This window comes from Lethenteron reissneri, chromosome 12 (assembly GCF_015708825.2).
Source record: "Lethenteron reissneri isolate LAM-NWPU_2019-01 chromosome 12, ASM1570882v1, whole genome shotgun sequence".
NCBI classification, from domain to species: domain Eukaryota; kingdom Metazoa; phylum Chordata; class Hyperoartia; order Petromyzontiformes; family Petromyzontidae; genus Lethenteron; species Lethenteron reissneri.
The window spans coordinates 13,765,132-13,778,146 of NC_083790.1; the positions used below are offsets into that span (position 1 = coordinate 13,765,132).

Consider the following 13,015-nt stretch of genomic DNA (forward strand, 5'->3'; position numbering starts at 1 on the left):
GGAGGGACCGGTCAGGCAGTGGGGAGCAGGGAGGGGGCACTGTGTGTGTTTGTGTGTATTCGTGTGTATATGAGTGCGTCTGTCGTTTGAGAGCGGAAGAGTAGTGGTTGGCGTGCTGTGCTATGAACCCAGCGACCCGAATTCGATTCCCACTCGTGGCCATCCACACCAGTAAGGCTTATCTGAACTGTTCCTGGACCTCCCCTAGGTTGACTCAGCTTTAAACGAGTACCTGGTATGGCGGCCAGGGGTGGTACTGGCCACCCACCCCCTCGCTAACAGCACTTGCCCCAAAGCCTGTGAAGGCTATACAGGAGGGGGGGGGGGGGGGTGGAAGCTTTGTGTCCGTAATTGAGTGTGTGTGCTTGTGTGTGTGTGTGAATGAGAGTCTGCACTCTGTTGCGGTTCCCTGCCGGCCCACCGGTAGTTTCTATTTGACTGTAGAATGATTCCTGTCACTGTGCAACATCAAATGGTAAAAACGTGTCCATTGGTGAATTATAAGAATAGGTTTTACCCCTTCTGGCAATAAAACAGGAGGTGTTAAGATGTTCAGACACCAAATAGATACCTATTCGGTGTTTGAATATCTTAACATCTGAACATCTCCTGTTTTTTTGCCAGAAAGGGTAAAACCTATTCTTATTTTTTTAATTTTGGATACTGGCAAAAATGTGCTGTAGTGTCCATTGGTGTTATCAGGTTGGAGGCTTTAGAGTGTGACAAACGTAAGCAACAATATACGTGCAAAAGTGTGTGGACAACCTACTTGCTGCTCTGCCAAGTAGCACTGCATATTTGGGAAGTGTCTCGCACGCACGAACACGCACGCGATGATCTCCGTGTGCTCCGGCAACACCGCCCTGCGAAGCCACGCTTGTCACGCTGCGCTCTCACACCCAGTAGTAACCAGCCAAGATAATTTTGCCCGAAGATCATTCCGCCGCTGCCCATTGTTGCAACGGTGAAATGGTTTGTTTAGTTTTTCACACGAGAGTTGCCTGCCGCCTCGTAGAAAGGTGCCGGCGGCCAGACGGGCACGAGCAGAATGTTCGTTATGAGCAGGCGCGACGTTTAGCAAACGAGGCCTTGCGTCAGCGTTGCCACTCGGCAGCGCAAGCCGCCCCTCGCCCCTGGCTCTGCTGCTGGGCGTTTCTGTCCCAGAAGCCAAGGATGTTCGCTGAGATGCTCTGGGAAACTGTCAAAGCAAAATTGTTTATGATTATGACATGTTTGTACAATATTAATATAACATGAATACGACCTGAAAAATTACTCCCATTTAACTTGGTGTGCCATAAAAAGCTGACGAGTAACTTAAGTCATCGTGCACCCATTATTTTATGATTATTTATTATTCTTGTTTACCGAGGAAAGCCTCACTGAGGCTCAAGACTGTCATGAAGGAGAGTCCTGCCTCTCAGGTGTACAGACGATTGGCCCAATGTGAGAGATAGCCGTCAGGCCTTCGTGTCTTCAGGCTTTTCATCTCTCGTGTGCCGTCTCTCTTGCTGGCGAGGTTTCATGAAGTTAAGTCTACTTTGTGCTCCTGTGCTGAGTTGCCCTGCCGATTCCGAGGTCCACCCATTGGCTGGTTCAGCCTGTTACCCCGTGACCCTGTGACCCAGGAAACGAGTTTTATAACGAGGTGCATCGCTCTCGCAAGTGAGACTGCCGGTCTCTCTTCAATTCTCACCAAGTTCAACAAATTAACTTGGTCGCTGTGTCTCAGAATGCTAGAGAGCTCAGACTTACCTTCCAAATAATCTTGGCGAGGTCAACAGGAAAGGGTGCCGCGGTGGGCGAGATGTTAACTACCTTGCCTGGTATACAGGAGGTCGTGAGTTCGATCCCGACCATGATGCCTGGTGTATATTTGGAGTTTGCATGTTTCTCTCCCCGTGATCACGTGGATTTTTCTCTGGTTTTCTCCTCCACGTTTAGAATGTATATGCGTTTAAAGTATTTGGCTGCTATAAATGTCCACATAAGCCACTTTTTGAGCTATAATTTGTGGCCAGGTCACTTCTGAAAAAGAGTTAAAGCTCAGTGGGGCCTTCCCTGTTAAAATAAAAATAGTTGAGTTTGGAAAGACACACAAGGGAACGTATCGGTTACCTGTGATGTGCACGCACGCCACCTCTCACGTGGTCCAGATGGGAGCTTGCGAGCTGCTGGGACCTGGAGCCCTCCCTTGCCACCTATGCGGCTGCAGCTCTTTACCGACCCGGTTCGCGTACGATCCGTAAACCACAGATGTGACGACGCCCATCGGAATTATCTCGCACACCTACATTTGACAGGGCCTCTGCACGAGAGCATCGCCGCATGCCTCGGCCTCCTGACATTGTCTCAAAAATAAAACGCTGGACAAATAAATGCGCTTATTATTGTGAACGTTTTATTTCCACGAGACACGCGTTTTCCCGCACCTTTGCGTGCCCACACGATGCCAGTTGTAACCACGTGAGTTGGAGCGCCGAGCAACGTGGGTGGCCATTCTCTGCTTCCATCCGTTATCTGGCCCAGTTCACCCACTGATGAACAAGGCGAGGACTCATTGCTACCCACGTGAGAGGCAAAATCATGTAGTTAGTTTGCATGTGCGGTGACTGTACATTTCCTCTAAGTGGACAAACTGGTTTCATATTTGTGCCCACTGCTACTCGGGTTACCATTTAAAATGTATTTCATTATGTCGTGTGACCACTTTATAAGTCGAGCCGTGTTCCCATGCTCTCTCTCCTTCCCATGGGTTAAGCCCTGAAGACACAAGACTATAAACCACTCTTCAAGAGCCAAAGCCACGCATTACGTCTTTATCAATTTATTTTACACGGGGAGGGGGGACGAGTGCTGTGTTTTTTTGCCATGAGCTGTGTAGGTGTTTAGCCCGGGCAGCTTTACAAGTGGCGTCATTTTTCTCAGCCCATTGTCGCCACTTTTTCACGAGAGTCTCGCCAGCTCGTTGACACACCCCCCGCGATTATTTTGTGAGCCAGTTCTATCCATGACTCGTGATAGTTATTAATAACGCTCCGGGTTTGGGGCAGCGCTGAAACCTCCCACGTGCCCCTGGCTCTGTGCCCACCCCCACCGTTCAACTCTCTCCCCTCTTCCCGTGCGAAACTCTTGGTTCTCATTGCGCAAGACCTTTGCGTGCTCCCTCGGCATGTGACGGTTCGGTGAAACTGCGACGGTGATGGATCTGTGCCCAGGCCGGGACCGGCGTGTTTTCCCGTCGCGTCCTATTTGTCAAGGAGGTTTTTGATTATTTCCATCCTCGGTGATCTGTCAGTCTTTCCGGCCGTAGCCAATCCCGTGCAGGGGCATTCTGTCAGTGAATCGGGGGGGGGGGGGGGGAGGCGTCCCATCCGTGCTTCAGAGTTAGCTTGTGTTGAACCAATGCTGCTGAATATTATGCACTTCCCAGAAGGCCGTGTGAATGATGGGATGTGCAAAACTACTTTCTTTGCTTATGTGCAGGGTCATATCTGTTGAGAAGGCATCTTGCCTGCTTGTTTATGTTGTTCCATGGTTAATGTGTTCTTCTCTCCCCTGCAACGGTGGGGGAGGGTGAGGAGGGGTTAGGGGGTTTGTATGTTCATAGGATCACCACTTATGCTGATTCCCCACATTTTTTTTATTCAGTCAACCCCAATGGGTTGATTGGCTGTGAGTCGAATCCTGTTTGGTGTTTAAACTCACAACCAAACCTTCTGGGAAGCCGTGTGCATGAGGTCATGTCCCTCAAAAGGTTTTGCTCAGTATTTTGCACGTTTTACTCATTCAATATTCTTCAGGAAGTTGAGGAGTGTTACTCCAAATACAATTTAATAACGAGATAATCATAGACCTCCGACACGTCGTTTCTTTTCGGGTTCGAGTTCAGTTTTGCAAAAGTACTGCTGCCAGCTCCTCCGTCACGTCTTCAACTTCATCAATTCCATCTCGATGTGATCCCAGGCTGCCTGCGATCTCGTCACCTCGCTTCTGCACGTGTCCTGTTTTCTCATGTATCTTCAGTCCGTTTGGCAGCCTACATTGTTAAGTTCTTATCACATTTAGCCAGGTTGTGTAGGGTTGGGTCTGCGCACATTGAAGAAATCGCAGCGCCAGTAGAGAACCCCTTAGTTTCGCAGGGGAGACGCTCGGCAATCCACTTGCTGTACTGCAGGGCTGGGAGTTGCACAGAGCACTCAGTCGTTCACTCGAGTCACTCGAGTCACTCGCACGCAGGTGGTCAGTCGTCTCCTTTTTCAGTCTTATATAGCTACTTCCACGGTTACTATTTCTGTAAATCATTTCCTTGATTGCTCCACTCGTATTAAAGACCCGGTCTATACCAGCGACTGTCTATTTCGTCTCATCTATGTTGGTCGACTACCACACTGCAGAACACAACCACTCACTACCCATTCCTCCACCCACTCTGTCTTTCACTCACACACTCATTCACCACACTGCAGGTCACAGCAACTCATTTACCCATTCACACACACACACTCACTCTCTAAATCTCACACTCACTCACACACTCACCACACTGCAGGTCACAACACTTCTCTTCCTGCGTCTTCCCTTGCGCTGCTCCACTTGAGAATTCCCTGCCATTTTCTCTTTCCTCCCCCCCCCCAACCTCTTACAGTCATAACCTTGCTTGGTTAAAAACTTGTTCACTCTAATCTATTACACACAATCACTGTGCTGTTTGTTGCTGGCAGCTCGACGTGTTGGGCCTTTGGGGCTGTGCTCGTTAATGCTGCGATGACTCTAATAAGACTGTGTTGGTGTGTTGCTGGCCATGTGATGTACATTGGGTACATTGGGCCTTTGGGCCGATGCTCAGCAACTGTGTTAAATGATAAATCTCCGAGATTAATGAAGCACCCGCCCCCCGAAAGCGTGAGGGTTACAGACCTGCCTGCTCCACCTCTTCCACAGACTTGAAGTTCTCTTGAGAATAACAATGATAGCAACGGTGATGCAGACGCAATCCACGGCGCCATGTTGAGCATTTGACCAGTGTGTATTAATACTCTTTGGTTCGTTCGGTAAAGTCAGTGTGTTTTAAATTCAATATGTAGTGAGTCCAACTATTAGCACAACATACTCCAGGCTATTAACACAACACACTTCAGGCTATTAACACAACACACTTCAGGCTATTAACACAACATACTCTTGGGTGGTGACCACCCAACTAACCACGCTACGGCAGAACTAGACACGGTTCCACTATCTCGGTCCGGACCACAAGCTGGGTCCCGGACCACGTGGCTGGATGCTTCTTCAAGCTTGACGTGCATCTGCTGCCTCTCCAACAGTGGCCCCCCCCTTATATTGAGTCGGGCTGGGGCTGGCTCCGCCTCTCGCCCCACCTCTCGCCCCGCCCACCTTCTCGATCTCTCTCGCCCTTGCCTGAAGGCTCTCGATAGTTCTTCCAGGACCATGTGACCACCCATTGGCCCCTTCCACCGGTGGCCCCCTCCACTATCATCCGGTCACATGTCCCCAGGTCAGCCAAGATATCATGCCCCCAACGTATCCCTAGCTGGCTGACACTCTCTCGCTCTCTCAACGGGAGCCCGCACCGCACGCTGTGCGTGGTGCCACCGTGCTTAACCAACGCTCACCCAAGCCCCCACTAGGGCTGGTACTACACCCCGTGTCCAGGGTGTACACACAACAGTATACATCCGCCGTGGCCTCGCAGGCCCGACACCACACAGTGACATTCCCAGTCACTGCAAATACAAGACAGCGCTTATAAATTCAACTCAAGGCAGAGCTTCTGTAAATGTAACGCAAAACCACGCTTCTGTAAATTCGACAAGAAGCAACGCTTCTGTGAATTAGACAAGAAGCAATGCTTCTGTGATGCTTTTGTCTCTGCCAAGAGAGGACGTGAAACGTAGTCAGCGTCTTCCTGCAGGAGTAACATAACCATCTGCTACAAGAGCAACACATCGGCATAATAATCCTCTCGGAACAATAAAGATTTAATGAGATTGAAGGCAGGGTTTTAAAAGGCACTTGTCCATGGTTGCTACGCTAATCTCGCTCTGGATGTTGTGCAATGGTGACCGACTATTTGCATAAAATAAAGGAATTGCTCAGACAGGAAGTTTGCGCGTGTGGTATTGGACGGAATGACCACCACCAGAAGCCAGATGTTCCGCTTCCTCGTTAGACATCGTTGGCGGATTGTGCAGCCGAGCCCCGGAGCATGCAGCTTGGCCGCTGTAGCAGCCGCTCGCTCACTGCCAGCACGGCCCACGTCTGCGTGGGAGCCTAGCGTTGCCTCCGTTGGTCGCCGCTCACTCGTTGCCGTGTAACTTCTGTTGGTAAACGGTTCCACATGCAATCGTGGCATCAGAGTCGGGGGTGGGGAAGAGTTTTACTCTCCAAAGAAGCACTTGGTTCACACAAAGCTACTTTTTTTCATTGGCCACGGACAATCCACTGCTGCGCATTTCAGTTGGCGGTAGACGTTCGAAGTGGAACTGCGACCCTCAAAGGAATGGCGCCGCCCCCGTGGTCGCCTCCCCCATGATCCATGGATCAAACAAATAACTCGATACACCGGAGCACAGCAGCAAGAGCAGTTCATGCGAATGCTATCGCAAGAGGTCACACGTTTGGCGCAACGCTCCTTCGCTGACTGCGTGATGAATGAAGACCCCACAAAGCCACCGCTACCTCTCATGGCTCTGTAATACATTGTCCGTCAGGCGCCTGCACATTGACTGATATCATCGTTTTATCTCCTCGGTGGACGCTCTTTTGGATGCGTTACATTCATCAGCTGCCACTTCGTCATTATTCTCAATCATCGGCCATCATCTCTTCAAGCCGTGATGGATTTTGCCCCCAAGCCCTGCTGTTCTTCACGGTTTGGGTGGTGTCACGGACCTGTGTGTGTTCTCTAATCCATGTGGGCCCCTTTTTGGTTAAGCAATACATCCTAATTCAGTTGAATTTGGGTTGAGCGGAGGTGCTGGATTGGCACGCTGGCGTTTTCAACCCTTGGCTCGATTCCCTGCCACGGTTCGTGGACAGAAAGCTCGGCAGGGCCTCGTCATTAACATTCCTTGTAAGTTAGAGTAAAGATTACATTTGTTATCATCTGTGAGCCCCAAATTCTCCTCAAAACATTTCCATTTGCAACATCATTAAACACTTGGTGTGCCTCTGAGAAGACGTTAACCTCCCATAATTACCTTCATAGTTTGTTGGCCTCTCAATTTAAAATCCCACTGAGAGAAACTAAAGATCAAGATCGGCTTCCTCTACAGAAATCGCTCCTGCTTCTTACGAACCACTCCCCACTAACTCTATTGCTTCCACTCGGCTCACCCTCATGGTTACAGAGGCTTGCGTTAAATACCTCGCACACGGCCTCAGGTAGGGTTGGCCTGCTTTCCTTGTGGCCCTGTGCCCGATCTTAATTTTCCACAATTCTGATACTCATCACGATTTGCTCCTCTAACGCTTGGCCGCAAGCCGCTATCGGTACAGAGACCGGCGCGGATCCTAAGTTTGTCGTTTCAGCGCCCGCCGACGAGGCGCTCTCCGTTGAGCAAGGCAGTGTGCATCATTTACACGTCGTTTATGCGTTGAACGCTGTTCCGTGGAAATCAGATTCTGCTGAGCTGTCGCGTTTCCTCGGTGGGAAATGAGCTTGTGAGCGCTTGTGATTGTTATTCATCCGTGCCCTGCTTCGTTCTTGGTATTGCTCCAAGTCGGGTTTTTTTTAATTCGTGTTCAAACCTGCTTCATAGCTTGCATCCACGTGTAACATAATATTTTTTTGATTTGTAAAATGTTTCTTTTGTTATTTTGTGGTTTTGCTGTTGCTACCTATACATATTTTATGGCAAGCACGTGTGGAGTTATGCTGTTCACTCTGGAATCACCGTGTTTGCTGACTGACCTGGCCCCTCTCGGATAAGATACTTTTAACATTGTGTCCTGTCACGCAGTTAAAAATGACTTGACCCAGGTAACAACCTATTGAGACCGGGAGTCTATTATTCATGGGAAGAATTGGGTTATAATGAACATATCAAAACGGCAAATAAGGCAATATTGTTAACGAGACACCATAGAAGATTGATACGGTAACAACAACAATATTCACAGATAATCGGAGTTTTGGTGCTCCTTGTTTTAAGATCGCAAGGTGCTTTGTGACAGTTGTAGGATCGCTTACTACATGCCTATACAGTGTAAGGTTCACACGTTACACTGTACAGGCAGGTTCCCATGTTACACTGTAGTGGCAGTTTCACTCGCGTCACACTGTACTGGCAGTTTCACTCACGTCACACTGTACTGGCAGGTTCACCCACGTCACACTGTACAGGCAGGTTCACTCACGTCACACTGTACTGGCAGGTTCACCCACGTCACACTGTACTGGCAGTTTCACTCGCGTCACACTGTACTGGCAGTTTCACTCACGTCACACTGTACTGGCAGGTTCACCCACGTCACACTGTACAGGCAGGTTCACTCACGTCACACTGTACTGGCAGGTTCACCCACGTCACACTGTACTGGCAGTTTCACTCGCGTCACACTGTACTGGCAGGTTCACCCACGTCACACTGTACAGGCAGGTTCACTCACGTCACACTGTACTGGCAGGTTCACCCACGTCACACTGTACAGGCAGGTTCACGCACGTCACACTGTACTGGCAGGTTCACCCACGTCACACTGTACAGGCAGGTTCACTCACGTCACACTGTACTGGCAGTTTCACTCACGTCACACTGTACTGGCAGGTTCACCCACGTCACACTGTACAGGCAGGTTCACTCACGTCACACTGTACTGGCAGTTTCACTCACGTCACACTGTACTGGCAGGTTCACCCACGTCACACTGTACAGGCAGGTTCACTCACGTCACACTGTACTGGCAGGTTCACTCACGTCACACTGTACTGGCAGGTTCACCCACGTCACACTGTACAGGCAGGTTCACTCACGTCACACTGTACTGGCAGTTTCACTCACGTCACACTGTACTGGCAGGTTCACCCACGTCACACTGTACAGGCAGGTTCACTCACGTCACACTGTACTGGCAGGTTCACTCACGTCACACTGTACTGGCAGGTTCACCCACGTCACACTGTACTGGCAGGTTCACTCACGTCACACTGTACTGGCAGGTTCACTCACGTCACACTGTACTGGCAGTTTCACTCACGTCACACTGTACTGGCAGGTTCACCCACGTCACACTGTACTGGCAGGTTCACTCACGTCACACTGTACTGGCAGGTTCACTCACGTCACACTGTACTGGCAGTTTCACTCACGTTACACTGTACAGGCAGGTTCACTCACGTCACACTGTACTGGCAGTTTCACTCACGTTACACTGTACAGGCAGTTTCACCCACGTCACACTGTACTGGCAGGTTCACTCACGTCACACTGTACTGGCAGGTTCACCCACGTCACACTGTACTGGCAGGTTCACTCACGTCACACTGTACTGGCAGGTTCACTCACGTCACACTGTACTGGCAGTTTCACTCGCGTCACACTGTACAGGCAGGTTCCCATGTTACACTGTACTGGCAGTTTCACTCACGTTACACTGTACTGGCAGTTTCACCCACGTCACACTGTACTGGCAGGTTCACTCACGTTACACTGTACTGGCAGTTTCACTCACGTTACACTGTACTGGCAGGTTCACTCACGTCACACTGTACTGGCAGTTTCACTCACGTTACACTGTACTGGCAGGTTCACTCACGTCACACTGTACTGGCAGTTTCACTCACGTTACACTGTACTGGCAGGTTCACTCACGTCACACTGTACAGGCAGGTTCCCATGTTACACTGTACTGGCAGTTTCACTCACGTTACACTGTACTGGCAGGTTCACTCACGTCACACTGTACAGGCAGGTTCCCACGTCACACTGTACTGGCAGTTTCACTCACGTTACACTGTACTGGCAGGTTCACTCACGTCACACTGTACTGGCAGTTTCACTCACGTTACACTGTACTGGCAGGTTCACTCACGTCACACTGTACTGGCAGTTTCACTCACGTTACACTGTACTGGCAGGTTCACTCACGTCACACTGTACAGGCAGGTTCCCATGTTACACTGTACTGGCAGTTTCACTCACGTCACACTGTACTGGCAGGTTCACCCACGTCACACTGTACTGGCAGTTTCACCCACGTCACACTGTACTGGCAGGTTCACTCACGTCACACTGTACTGGCAGGTTCACTCACGTCACACTGTACTGGCAGGTTCACCCACGTCACACTGTACTGGCAGGTTCACCCACGTCACACTGTACTGGCAGGTTCACTCACGTCACACTGTACAGGCAGGTTCCCATGTTACACTGTACTGGCAGTTTCACTCACGTCACACTGTACTGGCAGTTTCACCCACGTCACACTGTACTGGCAGTTTCACTCACGTCACACTGTACTGGCAGTTTCACTCACGTCACACTGTATTGGCAGTTTCACCCACGTCACACTCTACTGGCAGTTTCACCCACGTCACACTGTACTGGCAGGTTCACCCACGTCACACTGTACTGGCAGGTTCACTCACGTTACACTGTACTGGCAGTTTCACTCACGTCACACTGTACAGGCAGTTTCACCCACGTCACACTGTACTGGCAGGTTCACTCACGTCACACTGTACTGGCAGGTTCACCCACGTCACACTGTACTGGCAGGTTCACTCACGTTATACTGTACTGGCAGTTTCACTCACGTCACACTGTACTGGCAGTTTCACTCACGTTACACTGTACTGGCAGTTTCACCCACGTTACACTGTACTGGCAGTTTCACTCACGTTACACTGTACTGGCAGTTTCACTCACTTCACACTGTACTGGCAGGTTCACTCACGTCACACTGTACTGGCAGGTTCACTCACGTCACACTGTACTGGCAGTTTCACTCACGTTACACTGTACTGGCAGGTTCACTCACGTCACACTGTACAGGCAGGTTCCCATGTTACACTGTACTGGCAGTTTCACTCACGTCACACTGTACTGGCAGGTTCACCCACGTTACACTGTACTGGCAGTTTCACTCACGTTACACTGTACTGGCAGTTTCACTCACTTCACACTGTACTGGCAGGTTCACTCACGTCACACTGTACTGGCAGGTTCACTCACGTCACACTGTACTGGCAGTTTCACTCACGTTACACTGTACTGGCAGGTTCACTCACGTCACACTGTACAGGCAGGTTCCCATGTTACACTGTACTGGCAGTTTCACTCACGTCACACTGTACTGGCAGGTTCACCCACGTCACACTGTACTGGCAGTTTCACCCACGTCACACTGTACTGGCAGGTTCACTCACGTCACACTGTACTGGCAGGTTCACTCACGTCACACTGTACTGGCAGGTTCACTCACGTCACACTGTACTGGCAGGTTCACCCACGTCACACTGTACTGACAGGTTCACTCACGTCACACTGTACAGGCAGGTTCCCATGTTACACTGTACTGGCAGTTTCACTCACGTCACACTGTACTGGCAGGTTCACCCACGTCACACTGTACTGGCAGTTTCACCCACGTCACACTGTACTGGCAGTTTCACTCACGTCACACTGTACTGGCAGTTTCACCCACGTCACACTGTACTGGCAGGTTCACCCACGTCACGCTGTACTGGCAGGTTCACTCACGTTACACTGTACTGGCAGTTTCACTCACGTCACACTGTACTGGCAGGTTCACCCACGTTACACTATACTGGCAGGTTCTCTCACGTTACACTGTACTGGCAGTTTCACTCACGTCACACTGTACTGGCAGGTTCACTCACGTCACACTGTACTGGCAGGTTCACTCACGTCACACTGTACTGGCAGGTTCACCCACGTTACACTGTACTGGCAGGTTCACCCACGTTATACTGTACTGGCAGGTTCACCCACGTTACACTGTACTGGCAGGTTCACTCACGTCACAGTGTACTGGCAGGTTCACCCACGTTACACTGTACTGGCAGGTTCACCCACGTTACACTGTACTGGCAGGTTCACTCACGTCACACTGTACTGGCAGGTTCACTCACGTCACACTGTACTGGCAGGTTCACCCACGTTACACTGTACTGGCAGGTTCACCCACGTCACACTGTACTGGCAGTTTCACTCACGTTACACTGTACAGGCAGGTTCACTCACGTTACACTGTACTGGCAGTTTCACTCGCGTCACACTGTACAGGCAGGTTCCCATGTTACACTCTACTGGCAGTTTCACTCACGTCACACTGTACTGGAAGTTTCACTCACGTCACACTGTACTGGCAGTTTCACTCACGTCACACTGTACTGGCAGTTTCACTCACGTCACACGGTACTGGCAGGTTCACTCACGTCACACTGTACTGGCAGGTTCACTCACGTCACACTGTACAGGCAGGTTCACTCACGTCACACTACTGGCAGGTTCACTCACGTCACACTGTACAGGCAGGTTCACTCACGTCACACTGTACTGGCAGGTTCACACACGTCACACTGTACTGGCAGTTTCACTCACGTCACACTGTACTGGCAGGTTCACCCACGTCACACTGTACTGGCAGTTTCACTCACGTCACACTGTACTGGCAGTTTCACTCACGTCACACTGTACAGGCAGGTTCACTCACGTCACACTGTACTGGCAGGTTCACCCACGTCACACTGTACAGGCAGGTTCACTCACGTCACACTGTACTGGCAGTTTCACTCACGTCACACTGTACTGGCAGGTTCACCCACGTCACACTGTACAGGCAGGTTCACTCACGTCACACTGTACTGGCAGGTTCACTCACGTCACACTGTACTGGCAGGTTCACCCACGTTACACTGTACTGGCAGGTTCACCCACGTTATACTGTACTGGCAGGTTCACCCACGTTACACTGTACTGGCAGGTTCACTCACGTCACAGTGTACTGGCAGGTTCACCCACGTTAC

General features: G+C 50.5%; 1 protein-coding gene across 1 annotated transcript in view; it reads left to right on the forward strand.

Annotated features, from left to right (window-relative positions):
• The window catches only part of LOC133341926 (neurogenic locus notch homolog protein 1-like), a 107,543-nt gene that overhangs the window by 35,897 nt on the left and 58,631 nt on the right, over positions 1-13,015 (forward strand). The gene's annotated exons all lie outside the window — the stretch shown is intronic.